We start from the raw sequence: 17,884 nt of genomic DNA on the forward strand, positions 1-17,884 counted from the left end.
TTTAAACTGTGATCATTTTGCTTTGCTCCAAGATTGCACTTGTGTCACAAAATGGGGCGTTTTCCCGCTTAACTTTACAAAATTTATTCCAAATTTACTATATTTTCGTTGCGTAAAAGCAGTTATTTTATCTAATGTGTGATCTCAGCCTCTTAGCCGCTGACCATAAGTCTCTGGACACCTTCACTGCCTCCTCCGGACCACCTTTACCATCAAAAAATCCAAATATTTTAGCTTCGGTGAAGTTTTTAAAGGGTTTAAGAAACCTGGAACCTTTTCCATCATATTTCACTACTTCCTTTACTTCAAGGAACAGGTTTCCATCCGAAATTTTGTAGATCGAAGTTTTATCATGTCTGAGAAAATAAATTTTATTTTGGAAGCCACTTGCCAATTCCAAACTCGTATCGTCTGTTTTGCTGAGGACTGATTTTGTTCTAAACATTTCGTAACCAGGTGAGCTAATAACTTCGTCTTTATCATCTCCAAGGTTTCTTTCGGAACAGACGGTGACGCGGAAATCGATGTCAGGTGACGTCGCTCTTGCAAGGCGCGGGGCTTTGACGTCTGCGACCACCCAGTTAATGGGAGGGATTTTTAAGTCAAAAAATTGCAACTCGCTGTCATAGAGCACGGTTTTGATGTGGTTCCTGCCTTCTTTTATTCCCAGGGTGTATGTTTCTTCATAGCTTTTAATTTGTGGGAAGGTCTTGGGAACGCTGCAGTCCAGATCTTACCATCGCCCAACAATGGTAGAAATTTATGTGTCATAAGATTTTTTGGCAGGGCATGAATGGATCCGGGCCGGTTTTTAGCATCCGCGTTCTGACTCAGAATTTTCTCAACGGCTCCAACGTTTGATGCAAAAATCTGTGCGTTTTGAACATAAATGGTACCAAATTCAGCCCTGATCATCAGTCTTTCAGTACCATGAACGTGAGGTAAATGCTCCCGGTTAAAAACCCTCATTTGAGAGGAAATCAAGGTGAGGAACTTCCGTTCTGCCAAATCGTCGTTGGGCTCATCATCGAGGCAAAGCCGTAGTGATTCATTCAAACGATCTAGGTTTACTGCACAGTCTCCTTTCTTCAGGCGCTTAAAACTTACTGAATCATTTGGCTCATTTTGGTCCAAGAAAAGAAACTGACTGGCCACACTCACGGTATGGTCGTAAATGTACGATGTGCAGGTTGTTTCGATCTTCTCCAGTTCATTTTGAACAGTGTGTAGCGTGAGATAATTTCCTGTGGCCTCAAGAATGTAACCAGTCTGAGCTGAAAATGAAGAGAGCAATCCAGCAGAATTAATTTACGAGATAGTTTAAAGTTCGATCCGTCATCATTAATGTCGAGTTATAGCTTACAGTAGAAGCTATTGATCAGCTTAATAAGGTCAGGTTACATACACTCGTTAATAACATATCTTGGTATCATTTCGGCGTTTAGTAGACGCGGACCAATTTAGCGTCCGGATCGCGATGCGGAGAAACCTGCTGAGCTATCAGCATGCACTCTAAACTCTGGTATTAAGGACGGTGCCTGCTAATAGGGATCTAATTTTGCCCAGCCAATGACTATGCAAGCCAAAATATATTCTACCAAGGCTATCAAAATCCAATAAAAAAAAAATGGGGTTACCTATCACTCTCACTTGCACAGCCAAAAGTATGGGTTACTCTGCGTTTTTTTAAGTTATTTCATTATTTTTAAATTTGTGATCACACTTTGGTCAAGTTTTCTTAAATCCTCCCCTGTAAGTTAACACACTGAAACCCGCGTAGCGCGATTGTCTCGCGTGAGAGACGCTTTCCCCCTACCTTCCCATGCTACTTAGTACTAACGCGATCTCAACAAATGATCAAACTGAAGTCCTAACGGCCAACTTTCAAAATTTTCAAGTCGGATTATCCGTTCCGTTCCTTTGCGACCGCGTTCGACCTTCTAGAGCTCAAAATGGAAACTGAATAAGCTGTCGAACATTGTTTCAAGTCAACGACATTTCGAATCTCCGCAGCGATGCGAATTATGGCTATAACGTAAACCGAGCTTTATTACTTCGAGTGAGGCCTAGCAAAAAATTGACGTTTCCACGGCCCGGTGAATATTATGTTTAAACTACATGTATGCTATGTCCGTAGAGGGTTGTTTAATTGAGGATTTTGTGTCAAAGAATACAACTTTCAGAATTTTCAACTTAATGCTGCGCAATTTTCTGGTCGTGAAGTCGAGTAACAACGATCTCTCACACGCAAAAAGTCCGTGCGTTTTTTGTTTCTAACAGTCCATCAAGAAATATTTTGAATGAAGCAGTTTGTCTCGAAATATTTCTTGGTCACTTTCGCTTTTCTTCTCACAGTTCCCAGGTAACAAGTCCAAAGGCGTGTTTGGACAAATACACAAAAATTAAAGTGCACCTAAACCCAAAACGTTTTTCGCTTAACGAAATAAGCGTATTTTTTGGAGTATTTCTGGGCAAAAATTTTTTTTATTTGCTCAAATCTTCAATTTTCTGTGCCCAGTCAAATTACGGAAAATCGTCCGCCATCTTGGCTCACGACCGAGTTTAAAGAGGAATGGTTCTAGCGGGTAATGTGACGTCAAATCGAGAACACGAAAGTCTGCATTTCACACATTTTCACTTGTTTGGGAAGGTTGTAGTCGATATTGTCCGAAAATATGCCGATTAAGTGTGTTGTAGCAGGATGTAGCAACGTGCGAAATTTGCAAGAGGATATCGCGCTTCATACATTGGATCAACAAATCGACCAAACGTATTAATTTACCAACCAATCTGCCAGTTAACAAAGTTCTAACTAACTTACCAAAACTACCCACAAATTCAACCAACGAGAGGCAAATCAACCAAGCTAACCAGCAAACAAACCAAACCAACAAATGATCCATTCACTTCAACCACAAAATAAAGAAAGGAAACAACTGAATAATACAATCAAAGCAACCTGCCAAAATACAACCAAGCAACCGAAAAACGACACAACCAGGCAACTATCTACGAATTGAATAAATACAAGAAACCATAGAACCCAACCAACCAACCAAGCCAACATATGGGTCAACCCACCAACTAACACTCTACAAAAAACAATCAGTGAAACGACCACATCAACCAAGCAACCAACCAGTTCGTCAGATTAAACGACCATCCACCAATCACTCCAATCAGCCAACCATCCTGGACGACCAAATAAACTATCTACGCACCTCTCCATCCTATCATTTAACCATATATGTGTATACTAACAAAATGCAAGGGTGCCAGCATTAGGGTTATGTCCTCTACTGATTCTCTTTTTACCCGTTGCAAAACACTAGACTAAAATTTTTCGGAACGAAATGAATACCTGGTCGTAAGGAGATGTGAGCTGACGTCATCATCATCATCATCATCATAGTTTATTTAATAAAGCAGGTTGAGGGATAGGCAAGACATTACGTCCTGATGTGGACCTGCATCAACTAAACTATCAATTAATAAATACCTAATTAGTGAATAGGCCGAAAATGGTATGTAAATAATGACAATTAAAGGAAAAAAATATTAATAACAATACGGAGTAAATGTTAAAAGTATTTAAAGTCAACAGATTTGTAGGAAACGCTGCAGGAGGCTTTAGCAAAACTGATAGATTTCAGAATTCTCTTATTTTCCCTGAGTTTTCTCTTGAAGGAAGTTAAGTTTGAACTGTTCTTTATGTCTTCGGGAAGGAGGTTCCAGGATAGTGCAGCTCTGTGCTTAAACGAAGATCTTCCCATTTCTGTTCTTGGTCTATGAACCTTAACTTTTAGGGATTTTCTTAAGTCGTAAGGAGTCTCGGATTTCACTATTAAGTCATTTAGAGGCTCGATGCTATTTCCATGATAGATATTGTACGTAATAACTAAAAGTCTCCTAATGTAAAATGAAACAATAGAGTTCCAGTGTGGAGCGTTCATGATGTCATCACTGTGGATGCTATGGGGTAGGTTGTAAATAATTCAAGTAGCTCTTAAATGAATTCGATCAATATCATCCGTCAAGGTTGAAGAACAAGACCCCCAGACTACAATGCCATACAAAACGCTAGGGATAATAGTTTTATAATAAATGTTTTCTAAGGTTGGTATCGGTAAAAACTTTATCCGATTCAGTACTGCAACTTTGTTGCTGAATGACTTACAAACGTTCTTTATGTGCTCCTGCCATGATAGCTTGCTGTCAATTGTCACCCCAAGACATTTAGATGATGTTTTGTACTCAATAAAGCTATTACCAAAGGCCAAGCGTGGCAGGCGGCCAATAAAGTTCTGGCTAGAAATTATCAGGGCTTCAGATTTCGATTCGTTGGCGATTAATCTGTTTGATTGACACCAGGTGTACAGCTGGTCTAGTACAGACTGGAGTGTTAAGATGATATCGTCGATGTTGTTTCCAATTGTAAAAATAGTGGTATCATCGGCAAACATAAATAATTCACCACTAGTTATTGATTCTGGAAGATCGTTTACAAATATTGAAAATAATTTTGGCCCTAGTATTGAGCCTTGGGAAACTCCATGTGTGATGGTTTTGTGCTCGGACTGATATCCTGATATTTGGACAAATTGTTTACGTGCAGACATGTAATCGGTAAGCCACGAATGCAAATCGCCAGATATCCCAATTGCCTTTAGCTTCTCTAGGAGGATGGTATGGTTCACTGTGTCGAATGCTTTTCGAAAGTCAATAAAAAGCACGCCCACTTTTAGGCCCTTGTCCAGCGCATTTTTCCAGGTCTCTGTTAGGTGAAGTAAGAGGCTTTCAGTTGAATAATTTTTCCGAAAACCCCACTGTCTATGAGATAACAAGCCTTGTGTGTGCAAATGGTTGTTCAGGGTATCACTGACAACATCTTCTAAGATTTTCCCAGGGATACTGAGGAGGGAGATAGGTCTGTAGTTGTTCGCTTCTGTTGGTTAATGTAACGTTAATGCTGATAACTTCATTCTTACAAATTCTTCAGCGAACCGGAGTGCGCCCCAACTAGTGTTTGGTATGGTCATCGTTTCCTTCAGTTCACGCGTGTTCTCTGCATGTGATGTTGCAGTAAGACTATCCAGACTACAGGACTGTGCAAGTTCATGGAACGTATGAAGAGCAGCATCGGAAAAGCGATTACTTTCTTCCCGAGAAACGTTCGGACAAAGCTTTTCGTGGCTTTTCATTGGATTTTTCACATTTCGCAAATGAAGGGGATCATCGTCTGTCACTAAACTGTAATAATCAAAAAATTTGACCAATAGATGCCCTGGAGTGATGTCACTTTTGAGTCCTTTAAGTCTTTCTTGATAATCTTCTCTCAGCACTTCATTGCTCCATACCCTCTCAGCCTCAGTTTGTTCGGCGCTGGACGGTAAACCAAGGTGACGTGATGTGAAGTTCTGCAAATCATCGCTGCTCAACTGGTAAAAAAGTATGATAAACAGAGGAAGATTACTGACATGCCGACAGTGGCAGTGAAAAAATTAAACTTCAATTCTAGACTTGATTGAAAGGAAGACATATATTTTCAGCGCGCATCATATCCTGTCTCTAAATTTTTTGTCTGTTAGTTTCATTGGCATATATTATCATTGAAAGTGAGCCTATGCAGCTAGTAGCATTTCACTTTCTTTTTTAAATATTTCATTCACGAATGAAGGAGACTAACCTTATTAATCAAGTTAGATTCCTCACAAAAGACGAGAAAAAGGGTTGCCAGGTTTTCGTCTGACAGGAAGCCGTGCCCCGAGTTCTCAATAAGATGCTTTCGTCGCCCCCAGTGTATTAAAACTAGCAGCAGATGGAGGAGTCGAGGACACCGCTGAACCTGCATACTGACATAGACACTCTTTTGGAATCTGTTGGAGTCTGCTGTAATGTAGTAGTCCTGCTTCAATAATTTGAAACCTAAATAAAAATGCAAAGAAAGGACAATGATACATTTTCTTTCGTCTAATAATTGGCAACCTAGATAAAAAAAATCAGGACGCTTTTCAAAGCTCTCGAGACCATAACTACACCATTTTAAAAGGGTCAATAAGGTGGTCTAACAGAGGTAGTCAATTTATAGAAAATAGAGCTGAGGTAGTGTTAGAAAACAACACATACTAAGTTGTCTTAATTCTTTGACATTAACTTATTTCATATACCTTGAGAGGAGCGTTGAAAGTGTAGAACCACAGGGTGTCTTTGCATTTGGACTTCACCCGCTCGGTCGAGTACTGTTCTTAGCCATCGAAGGCACTCATACTGCTCCCTCTCAGATGCATTCCATTTAAAATGAGCATAAATCTCGACATGGGTCTGTTGCTCGTCTCCGACAGAGATCCCAGTCAGCGAGGAGTCGAATAAAGCCAGCTTTGGTACCCGGGCCTCTCCAAGAAGACGGTTTAACGTATTCTTTAGCTTATTTCGCTCTTCAATTTGAACCTCTCGGGTATCAACTAGCTCTGATTTGAACTTATCAAAAAAGTAAGCTGCTTGATCTGTTATGACGTCACCGACTGCATCTACGGCATGTTGTGCTGGAGTTCCATCCCTCTCCCTCTCTTCATTCTTAGCTTTTTTGATACTTGCCAGGATACGGTCCACCACCCAAGGAAAACTGAGTAATCTTTTCAGGTCTCCTTCTTTCTCCCGTCGATGATTTGGATCCGTAGACGAAGCAGTCGTCTGAACTTCATCTTTACCTTTGTCTCCATAAGTTGCCATGTACCATGCCGAAGCTTTCTGCAAAATCTCATCGGGAAAGTAACCAGTTTTTTCAAACTCATCCATCACTTCCTCTTCTCCACCGAATTCATCGTAAAAGTCGTGCCGCGTTTTTGCACGTAGTGTGGACAGACTTGCTTGAATCATCTGCGCCACTTCCTATTTTTCATCGGTTTTACCAGCGAGGCGAGTGTTTACTTTAACAAGGCAGCCAGTTATCACTTCTCCTTCATTTCTTAAGCCATATAAAGACATCAGCCCAGCGAGCCTTGTGTTGTAGTGATTTCTCACTGCCTTCGCCTCTTCAAGATAATGCGCGTATCCTGGAACGATCAGGTCTGGGTCGGGAGTGATCTGGGTCTGAGAGACCTCGTTTGAGAACTGCTGGGCACGATCAAGGGATTTACACTTGCGGAAGAGTTTTCCCAAGATCCTTTGAGAACTGAAAATATAAAAGAATTTATTCCTATGCATACATCATAGAAGAATGATTAAATATTCATTTTCAGAGTCATGCTGTAGTGTGTGGAAGTGTGGATCAACAAACCTCCAAATAATTGTTAGTCTTATAGTGTAGCCATTTCTCGGTTGTGGATCGCTATAATTCGCTCACAGCTGCGATAAGGTCGTTTGGGTACGTGTCACTTTAGATGCATAATGGTATAGTGTTACAAGCTGTTTTTCTGTCTATTAAATAGGCTTAAGCACTCACGATGATCTAAATGTGATATAAAATAAGAATTGGCTATCATCGGCAAAACTTACTTGTACCGGGGTTTCCCGGATTTCATCATGAAGTCTGGGTACTGATCTGGCCTCAAATCTTTGGGCAACGACGGACACTTCCCTGTTTTTGGAAAATCTACGGCATCCGAGTGCATGTGGGCCAGTTTGATACAGGCGTCCGAAAATACACCTAAAATGAAGAAACGTTACATTAATGAGGGCTTTCAGTGATCTGTGCTTCGCATTACTGTCGCCACAGTTGTCCTATCCTTTAAATTCGACACCATAACCTTACAGATGGGAAGGTATCATCGTATATAAAAGGAGTCAATCTAGTACTTGCACAACACTTCATCAGCCTCAAACGATCGCAAACACAAAGACAAGTAACGTAGAAATACTATTAATCCTAAGGACACGATTTCACTTTTTAGATGGTAAATGTTTCGCTCGGTAGCGCAGTACGTAAATGATCTTGTTCGTCTTAAAATGGAAGCCGCACGAAATAATGATGAAATACATGAATGAAACAAATTAAACAAATGAAAATTGAATCAAGAGTTCCAGAAGGGAAATAGAAACCCAGAAGTTCAGATTGCACGCCCCGATTGCATCGAGGCAGAGGCGATCAATTATCTCAGTCTGAAATTCCATCTTTCATTACAAATGACCATCCAGTAACGCAGCTTCCCTCCACGAAATCACTTGGCGTACACATTGATCAAAACTGATACTGGAATTGTCCAATACAGAGTGTTTATCAAATGATTGCCTCTTTTGAATTAAAAGAATAAGGTATTTTATTCCTTCAAATGTCCTAATTGGTTTGTATAATAGCATAGTCCAGCCAAACTTTGATGATTGCAGCGTTGTTTGGGGAAACTGAGAAGATCGTTGTTTGGGGCGACTGAAACTAAAAACAGAAGCTCCAAAACCGTACAGCTAGTATTTTGCTGAATGCGAACAATGAGGACGACATTAACGAGTGTAGCAGCAGAGCTACTACACTAACACCTTTCGATTATCCATACGACGTACAAAACAACTTGGTTTATTGAAAAGGAATCACAGCAAGTTCGTTTACACGCAGTGATGATTGCTACTATTGATTTCCTTTGTAGATAGTTGATCTGGAAACGATGAACAGAGCGGTAACGAAAACTACAAGAAAACAACAGAGCCTAACATTACAAAGCGAGTACGAATATACGATAAACAAAAAACAAATCCCTAAAATAAATAGAAAGACCCACATCTGTGTCCTAAATGCCTTACAACGCCTTCGGTAGTCCTTATTAAACTGTAGAAGTTGAGTCCTTGAATATTATAAACTTTAGGAACCTTAACTTAAGCATCTACCCAAAACTTTTTTCGAAAAAACGTCACACAGTCCTAAACTAGCGTGGTCATCCGGGACCTCTCGGTCCCACCGCGATATTGTACCACCGCGGTACAATAAAGACATCGCACACGATTTGTTCCACCAACGAGCATTTTACAGGCACTTGGCTGGCGAAATCTTAGTCATCAAAGACTAGCAGCCATCTTTGTAATGATTAAAAAAACTTCACATGGATTGACCCCTGAATAATCATATTCATACCGACTGAGGAATTCTGAGAATAAATTGGGTATTCCAAAACCCCGTGTGATCCAAAAAAGATATGATCCTTCCCAAAACTGTTGGTGACCCTTCTCTTTTTGGTTGCATAAAATGTAATGATCCTACCTAGGTCCACACACGACACGCGTCATGTATACTGCTAGAATCAGTGATACGAGGTTATAGGTTTTAGACAATTGGGGTTTTGATGCTTGATTTAAGATAGACTGAAAAAAAAAGATTCGAATGTTTGCTTTTGTAATGATCGTAACTCTTAGTGGATAATAGTTAAACAGAACGATACAGTTCTTTGATATTTTGATTTTCTCTAAATATTGTGGTCAATTAATTCTTAGTTTCATCAAGGTCCATTCTGTTTCTCCTAATAATCTGAATCGTAGAAGCTTACCTTTATCATCGTGGTCTGCATGGACAAGATGAGCATTTGCTATAATTCCCAGTTGATCATTTTTTATATAGTCTGCTACAAACTGAATCATATCAGGCACTTCTATGGGTCTGTGTAGCACCACCCTCTCCGGGGATGTGAAGTTCATTGGGGCAACGTTATCTTTAGGTGGGAGCAACTTGTCATACCACGTGACAAAATACTTGTCTCCGTCGAGATCTGAACCTGACATTTCATCTGAGTGAGGTCGGTTGCCTTTGGCTGGAAAAACAACGCAGTCGACCAAATGGTGAAGAGCTGGGATATCCACTGCTTCAAAAGTGCGCATGTCACCTATGAATAGAAAATTAAGTGGTAATAGTGACGTGGAAGCTCACTTTAGAACGAAAAGGCACGACGAAGTCATACCACCTTACCTCTGTCAAGTATTATGTATGATGGAAAGGAAAATAATAAAAATTCCAATTAATAATTAAGGAATTGTAACTGAGAAAATCCTTGCAATGGAAGAAAATCCTTTTAAGAACCAGTAATATACGTACTTTACACTGACCTGGATGAAAACAAGGATTCTTGCTTATGACCACATTGCCTCTCAGTATTTTTAGCTGCTTTCCTGGGTAATTGATCTGCTTCGAGTATCGAACGAACACCTGACCATATTCCAAAGAACCAGTCTCGTCTATGACACCCATCAAAAGACGGCCATGGGTTTCTGGGATAGCAATCCGGGCCTTTCGTAATAAATCCCCCAGCCGACTCTTATATATGGCCAGCAACAGAGAGCGGAAGAACGGTTCTCGGGTAACGTTTAAACCACTGCGTGATAAGGCTGTGATTTTCAAACCACCTGGAATGTTGGTCTTTCGAAGAGTTTCCAGTGCCACCGTTTCAATCAGTAACATTAAGGCCAGGCCACGAAGCATTTTATCTTGAAGACTGATAAATGACTCATCAGGAACTCCGAGGCCATTCAACAGGATGATACATTCACGGTTGAGGTACAAAAGGTCTAAAATGAAGGGAAGGCAAAAAAAGTTCCTCAGCAGTTTCATCTAGGACGGATGACGGCTATGCGATATAATTAAATTGGAAAATAACATTTAGTCTCTGTGAAAAACACCAAAATTTCGGCAAGAGGTTTTCGTTATTAGCTGCAACAAAGGAAAATTTTAATTACTGGGTCATGTCTGGTTGCATTCGAAATCTCCAGAGATAGATGCACGGTTTGGATTGCAACATCGAGACCTCAGTACTCATTCTGCATCAGCTGTCATAAAAGTTTTGTTTAAGAAGACAAAAAGTTGAGAGAAATTTAGTGTCAAAACTCCCTTTGTAGTTCAATGATCTAATTGCGACATTCAAAGTCATGTGAAGGTGTAGTCTGATCGTCCGGGTGAGTGTAGTCCTGAGAAGGACTGTTGTCGGTGGCAGTGACTGACGTTTCGACAACCTGTGCGGAAGTCATCATCAGAGTCAAGTGAATGATTGTTGTCAGTAGAATGTTCTTATTCCAGTTCGTGTGAAATGATCGGTTGGTTTTGCCGTGATATTATTGGCTGTAAGACTCAAGTGACGTACGTCGGTCGTGATTGGTCTGTTTCGGTCTGTCGGTAAAGCTAGGTTGTTCTTTTTCGGTCGTTTGTGATGTTTATGTCGTGAATGAGTCGTTTGTATGGGGCGGGTAGTTGTTGACATCTGTTTAGGGGAGTCTGTTCTAAGTTAGTAAACCAGCTTTCCAGAGTCAGTCGTTGAAAATAGTCAGTGCTGTAGGTTAGGCATTGCGCAGAGTCCCAGTCAATGTTGTGGTTGGTAAGTCGATGGTGTTCAGCAATGTGATTGCTGACATCACCTTTCCTCGTCGCCCGTCTGTGTTCAGTCAGTCTTGTTGTGAAGTTTCTGCCAGACTCACCGATGTAGGAGGCTTGGCAGTCGGAACAATTGATCTTATAAATCGTTCCCTGTCTGTTCCTCGGTTCGTCTTTGTCTTTAACGTTGGTTAGTAACTGACGTAGTGTGGTGATGGGTTTGTGGGCGACGCGGATATTGAAGGGTAGTAAGATGCGCGAGATGTTTTCAGACATGCCTTTTATGTACGGTATGGTTGCTGTAGTCGTAGGGGTTGCGGTGTCGTTTGTTTCGGTAGTGGTAGTGGGTCGGTGAGTGTTTCGTCGGATGAAGTCGTTGTTGTACTTGTTCTTCGTAAAAACACGGTGAAGGTATTTGTTCTCGTCGGATAAGCTGTCTGTCGAGTCACATACTAGTTGTGCGCGTCGTGTTAGAGTTCTGATAGTTGTGGCTTTGTGTGATGTAGGGTTGTAGGATGACTCGTCTAGTAATCTGTCGGTGTGTGTCGGTTTCCTGTAAACTGTGGTTCGTAATGAGTTGTCGTTGTGGCTTACCAGGCAGTCTAGAAAAGGAAGTTTGCCATTTTCTTCGACTTCTCTGGTAAACTGTATGTCAGTGTTTTGTTCGTTAAGGTGGTTGTGGAATGCGTCAATTTCGTCGTGTCGAACGGCGGTGAATGTGTCGTCAACGTAACGTAACCAAAGCGGTATCGTTTGTCGGCAAGTCGAAAGGGCGCGTTCCTCGATGTTCTGCATCACAATTTCTGCTATAACAACAGAAACTGGAGACCCCATGGCAGTGCCGTGTAACTGTTTGTAGTGTTTACCGTTGTACTGAAAGTAAGTAGACGTTAGGCAAATGTTTAGCAAGTCCATGATGTCGTCTGTTGGTAGCGGTAGTGGGTCGATAGATTTTCGGATTGCAGTCTCAGTGCATTGTAATGCTAATTGAAGTGGAATACTTGTGAACAGCGATTTCACATCAAATGACACTAGTTTGTAGTCGTCAGGTATCTGAACAGTCTTGGTAGCGTTAATAAAGTCTTCAGTGGATTGTAGTTTATGTCTGGATTTGTCGGTTAGCGGTTGTAGTATTGTCGTCAGGTACTTGGATAGTTGGTATGTGGGAGAGCCACAGAAAGAAACAATAGGTCGCATCGGGAAACCAGGTTTGTGTAGTTTCGGCAAACCGTAGAGTTTCGGTGGCTGTGGTACTGAGCACCTCAGTCGATAGTACCGTTGGGTGTCAAAGGCGTTCGTTTTCTTGAGTGTCAGTAGTTTACTGTTGAGTTTACGTTGAAGGGCAGGAGTTGGGTCACGTTTGAGTTCTTCGTAGGTTCGTTTGTCGTTAACTAGTGCGTCCATTTTGTCGTGATAGTCAGTTTTGTCCATAACAACAGTAACTCGTCCTTTGTCGGCTGGTAGGATGACTATGTTCTCGTCGTTTCTCAGTCGTTTCAGTGCGCGTTGTTCGTCTTTAGTCAAGTTGCTGTCATGTAGTGACGTTGATTGTATAGTGGAGGCAATTCTGCTTCTCATGTTATCCTTGGTCCTTGCTTCTGATGTTATCCTTGGTCCTTGCTTCTGATGTTATCCTTGAAGTCGAAGAAAATGGCAAACTTCCTATTCTAGACTGCCTGGTAAGCCACAACGACAACTCATTATGAACGACAGTTTACATGAAAACCGACACACACCGACAGATTACTAGACGAGTCATCCTACAACCCTACATCACACAAAGCCACAACTATCAGAACTCTAACACGACGCGCACAACTAGTATGTGACTCGACAGACAGCTTATCCGACGAGAACAAATACCTTCACCGTGTTTTTACGAAGAACAAGTACAACAACGACTTCATCCGACGAAACACTCACCGACCCACTACCACTACCGAAACAAACGACACCGCAACCCCTACGACTACAGCAACCATGCCGTACATAAAAGGCATGTCTGAAAACATCTCGCGCATCTTACTACCCTTCAATATCCGCGTCGCCCACAAACCCATCACCACACTACGTCAGTTACTAACCAACGTTAAAGACAAAGACGAACCGAGGAACAGACAGGGAACGATTTATAAGATCAATTGTTCCGACTGCCAAGCCTCCTACATCGGTGAGACTGGCAGAAACCTCACAACAAGACTGACTGAACACAGACGGGCGACGAGGAAAGGTGATGTCAGCAATCACATTGCTGAACACCATCGACTTACCAACCACAACATTGACTGGGACTCTGCGCAATGCCTAACCTACAGCACTGACTATTTTCAACGACTGACTCTGGAAAGCTGGTTTACTAACTTAGAACAGACTCCCCTAAACAGATGTCAACAACTACCCGCCCCATACAAACGACTCATTCACGACATAAACATCACAAACGACCAAAAAAGAACAACCTAGCTTTACCGACAGACCGAAACAGACCAATCACGACCGACGTACGTCACTTGAGTCTTACAGCCAATAATATCACGGCAAAACCAACCGATCATTTCACACGAACTGGAATAAGAACATTCTACTGACAACAATCATTCACTTGACTCTGATGATGACTTCCGCACGGGTTGTCGAAACGTCAGTCACTGCCACCGACAACAGTCCTTCTCAGGACTACACTCACCCGGACGATCCGACTACACCTTCACATGTTACCCCCGGGCTCAAACCATTTACTGCATTCAAAGTCATTCCTGAACGGATAACAGTCGAAGGGTAACTTACTCGGCCGCGTTGCCTCACAGATCTCCAGAGCTGGATGCTTCGAGTTAAACTTTTTCATGCTCTTGCGATATTGCAGGATTTCCTTTTCATCGCCGTTTGGAAGCCTGGGATCTATTGCCAGCATCCCTTTACAACCACCGTCACGAATCTGATAAGCAGACGGGGTAGGATCCAAATCGAGGCTATCTGCCACCTGAAAATAGGATATCAGCATATTGAAAAGTATAATGGTTTAACTGTTCTCGTGGGAGATAAATCAAGTCACTGCTGCGCACTGTAGGTCATTAACACATTTACCCATATACGAATTTTCGTCAAAATGCTCGCGGCACAAAGTTTTCATTCTTGACTCTTGAATCTGATGTAGTAACGTAAAAGCAAGAAGTTTTTCATAACACTGAATAGAAAATCTTGAAGACATGACTTGATTCGTAAATTTCAAGCATGAAAAAAGGCTGGGATGAAATACGCACGATATGTTGTTACGTACTTTCTCGGCCAAGGCTTTACTGATTTTCCCAACTCCATCACTTAAGGTGTATTTTCCAGATCTAAAGTTGTCACAACATTCAAAATACACATCTTTATATTTTACTTCTATATTTGGAATTTCTTCCACAGTACAACCCTCTTCAATGCTGACTGTCACCGCCTCCTTTGTGGACGAGAAGCACTGACCCATGCGAGACACATAGGTGGCAACACATCTAATCTCATTCAGCTGCCCAAGCGATCCTCTTATGTCAGCGGCTCTGTGCTCTTTATCGTACAGCCATGCACCGTGATCACGTAACTGACTACTGGAACAAGCCAGGAACTCAAACTTTCTCCCAGCAATGTGGATGTCGTTAGAGAGCAATTCTACTACACGTTCATTCAAGACGTGTTTGAGGCCTTCTGGGTACGTTGATGAGAGCTTGGAAAAGTCTTCCTCCCGGAATGCAATTCGCATCGTTTGCTCGTGCCCATACTCCCTGATGACACGGTTCTCTGCAACCAATTCTGCGGACAGGAGGTAATCTTGAGTAGGGGTAACGATAAGTCGAGGTACGTATACGTAATGCTGCGGAATCTCAAATTCAAATGCCGTCAGATGTGTCATGTCTCCATAGAGCAATCTCTCAAGGTAATGCTGTAAAGGGCAGAATCGATCCGTCTCCACAATGTTGACCAACTTGTACAGAGCTTTGCAAACTTTCTCTGGAGATACGAGGGTGTTTGCCAGGAGTAAGCCATACCTGTTTGTGGCGCTTCGTAACAAGTCGTAAAACTTTCGAGAAACACGATCACGAACTTTGAAGCCTCGAGACAAAAGACATTCCAAAGCGTACTTGATCTTGGGGTCCGAGAGTGTGGGTTTCTTTGGAGCCTCCGTGTGTCCTCGAGGAAACCTTGTATTTATACTCGAGAAACAAAGAGAAAAGCCTAGAAAAGTGAATATCTGAATGATCAGATGGATAGATAAATAGAGAGATAAGTAATTAATTGAAAAAAAAGGCAAGAAAACATTTGTATAAATAAATCGAAAGAAAAAATATATATTGAACATGAATCAGAGAGGGAAAAAATTATCGGTCATAATTTATTGCTTGGGAAGAGGGAGGGGGGGGGAGGCGGGTGAGTGTTTGGAGGATTTTGGTTGTGCCACAATAAAATTAACCTGATTCCCCCTAAGGATATGGGTTTCCCCTGAAAACCATGTGATCCCCCAAAAATCTTCGGTTCCCCCCTCTGGCGATAACTGTTGACTTGTTCCTAAATCACGTGATAAATAACGTTATAAAATAAAAATAAATAAAAGTGAATCAATAAAAGTTGTATAAAAACATATACTATCAGAAATCTCCCAAGAACTAGTGTGAAACTGAATGACATAAAGTTTCCAGACTCGAAATTAGCTAACTGGAATCAAATTCTTGCAAGTTTTTCAGACAGATTCGACTAACAATAAAAAGGTCAAATTGATTCTTTTTTTTTCCTGTTATCATCTTGAAAATAAGTCCGTTCTGGAGAATGGCAAAATAAACACCCAATGCTTAAGTCGGTCACGGTCGATTGATTAGGCAGAGTCCTCATATATTGTAAACACGATCCTGAATAACTAGTGCTTACCTCTCCGTGAAAGGCCAGTCATCAATCCAAGAGGGGAATCTGCCTCATCTTGCTCGAGAATTCTTTCTTTCAGAGGAAAGTTTAAGCATAACACTTAACTTGAGCCCAAAATTTCTCGACTGCATCCTAGGAAGTGACTCAGGCGGTCGTAGTTTGTGCGGCCATTGATTTTTAATTCTGTATTCGATAGGAATTTAAAACATTTATAAACATAATTTCCCACACCAGGACATTTTTTAGAAAAGGAATGGAAACTCTTCTTACAAAATGGAATTTAAAACTTCAAAGTTGATCAATCTGAGCGTTAGTCTAACCTCATTCATCATCGCAGTTTCGAAATGACTGCTAATATAACACTATAAGGATTTTCAAGTCTCCTTCGTCGTTTACTTAAATCCAAGTCAGTAATGGAAGGTGTTTCACAGAAATTCTTCTCGTGAGATACTTAAAATTTTGATAAATTGGGATGGCAACGCAAGTTTTCAGTGAAGGCCTAAAAGCTTAGCGCAGCCTTTTTCTTTTCTAGAATAATTTTATAATTTCTTGATCTCAAAACATGAAGCGGAGGTGCTTACATATCTCCCTTAGTTGCTTCGACCGCTTTTCTTTTCTTGATATTTGAATGGGAAACAATATTCCTTGTCTCGATTAGGATACTTACCTTCGGATATTTTTTGTGGCCACTGCAGGGGAAAATAGAAGCTAATTTTTCCATTGGTAAAGTTTTCATCGACGACGACATAATTTTCAAACTGCCTGTGTTCCATTTCAATTTTTATTTCTCTAGATCCTTTAACAGCGCCCCCCTTGAAGAAGAAGATCGTGAAGGTTCCCAAATCATGCTGAAACTCGCTTTCGATGCTTCCATCTTGAATGAAAACAGAATCTTGTTCACTCGACCAGTGCTGTACGTACGTGCCAGGGGTAGTAAATGTTCCAAAGCTGAAGGAAGCAACTCTAATCATTTGCCCTGTCTCATCTGTCTTGTATTTGGAAGTATCTTCGGGAGTCTCTGACTCCATCCAGAACGAGTCGCCACGCTGGCAAATAGAGGAACACCATTCTCGTCGAAATCGCTCAAAAAACTTCGCTTTGCTAGATTCCGTTGTCTTCAAATGGATGCTAATGATTCTGGCATTCCCAGTTGGGGAATTAACCGGCTCTTGCGCTTTCGCAACTTGGAACCTTGAGGCTTTCAGTAAATCTTTGAAATCTTCAATTTGACGACGACTTCGTCTCTCTCTCTCTGAATGAAAACGACTGCCCCAGATATTTATGCTCAGTTCGACTTCTTTAGGTTTAGCCGGAATTTTATGTTTCGCCAGCTTATTTCGGCGATGTGCCATGCTAACACAAGTACACGGTTTGACCGAAGAGTTAAAGTTTTTGCAAAACACTGATTATCATGTGATGGAGGCTTTGTCGGCAATGCTTTTTGTCGAAACCTGTTTAGGTTGACAACATTTCAACCTGCCTGAATTTTTTTTGCAACTCAAGCACATTTAAGGCCGTCAAAACAATCTGAGTATTATTGCGCAGACTCAAACAGTCAGGGCCAATTCCCAGAAGAGGCGATTTTTCTAAGAATCTGAACTTCCGTATGAAATTCCCGAAGAGACATTGTTCGTGATCGCAAATACAGGCAAACGCCTTTACCTTTGTTTGTTTGGTTATTATTTCGTCAAACGTTTTTGAAACATTGTGTCTCAT

General features: G+C 41.3%; 1 pseudogene across 1 annotated transcript; it reads right to left on the minus strand.

Moving 5' to 3' along the window:
* Nucleotides 1-17,672, minus strand: LOC111334347 (uncharacterized; annotated as a pseudogene). The gene is made up of 12 exons (XR_015996008.1): nt 16,836-17,672; nt 16,175-16,351; nt 14,553-15,487; nt 14,063-14,255; nt 10,021-10,479; nt 9,468-9,800; nt 7,495-7,645; nt 6,168-7,171; nt 5,687-5,925; nt 4,961-5,438; nt 3,362-3,385; nt 1-1,274 (listed from the first exon to the last, which is right to left on the minus strand). The product of XR_015996008.1 is annotated as an uncharacterized LOC111334347 (transcript).
* Between the last annotated feature and the right edge of the window lie 212 nt (nt 17,673-17,884).

This window comes from Stylophora pistillata, chromosome 1 (genome assembly GCF_964205215.1).
Source record: "Stylophora pistillata chromosome 1, jaStyPist1.2, whole genome shotgun sequence".
Lineage (NCBI taxonomy): Eukaryota > Metazoa > Cnidaria > Anthozoa > Scleractinia > Pocilloporidae > Stylophora > Stylophora pistillata.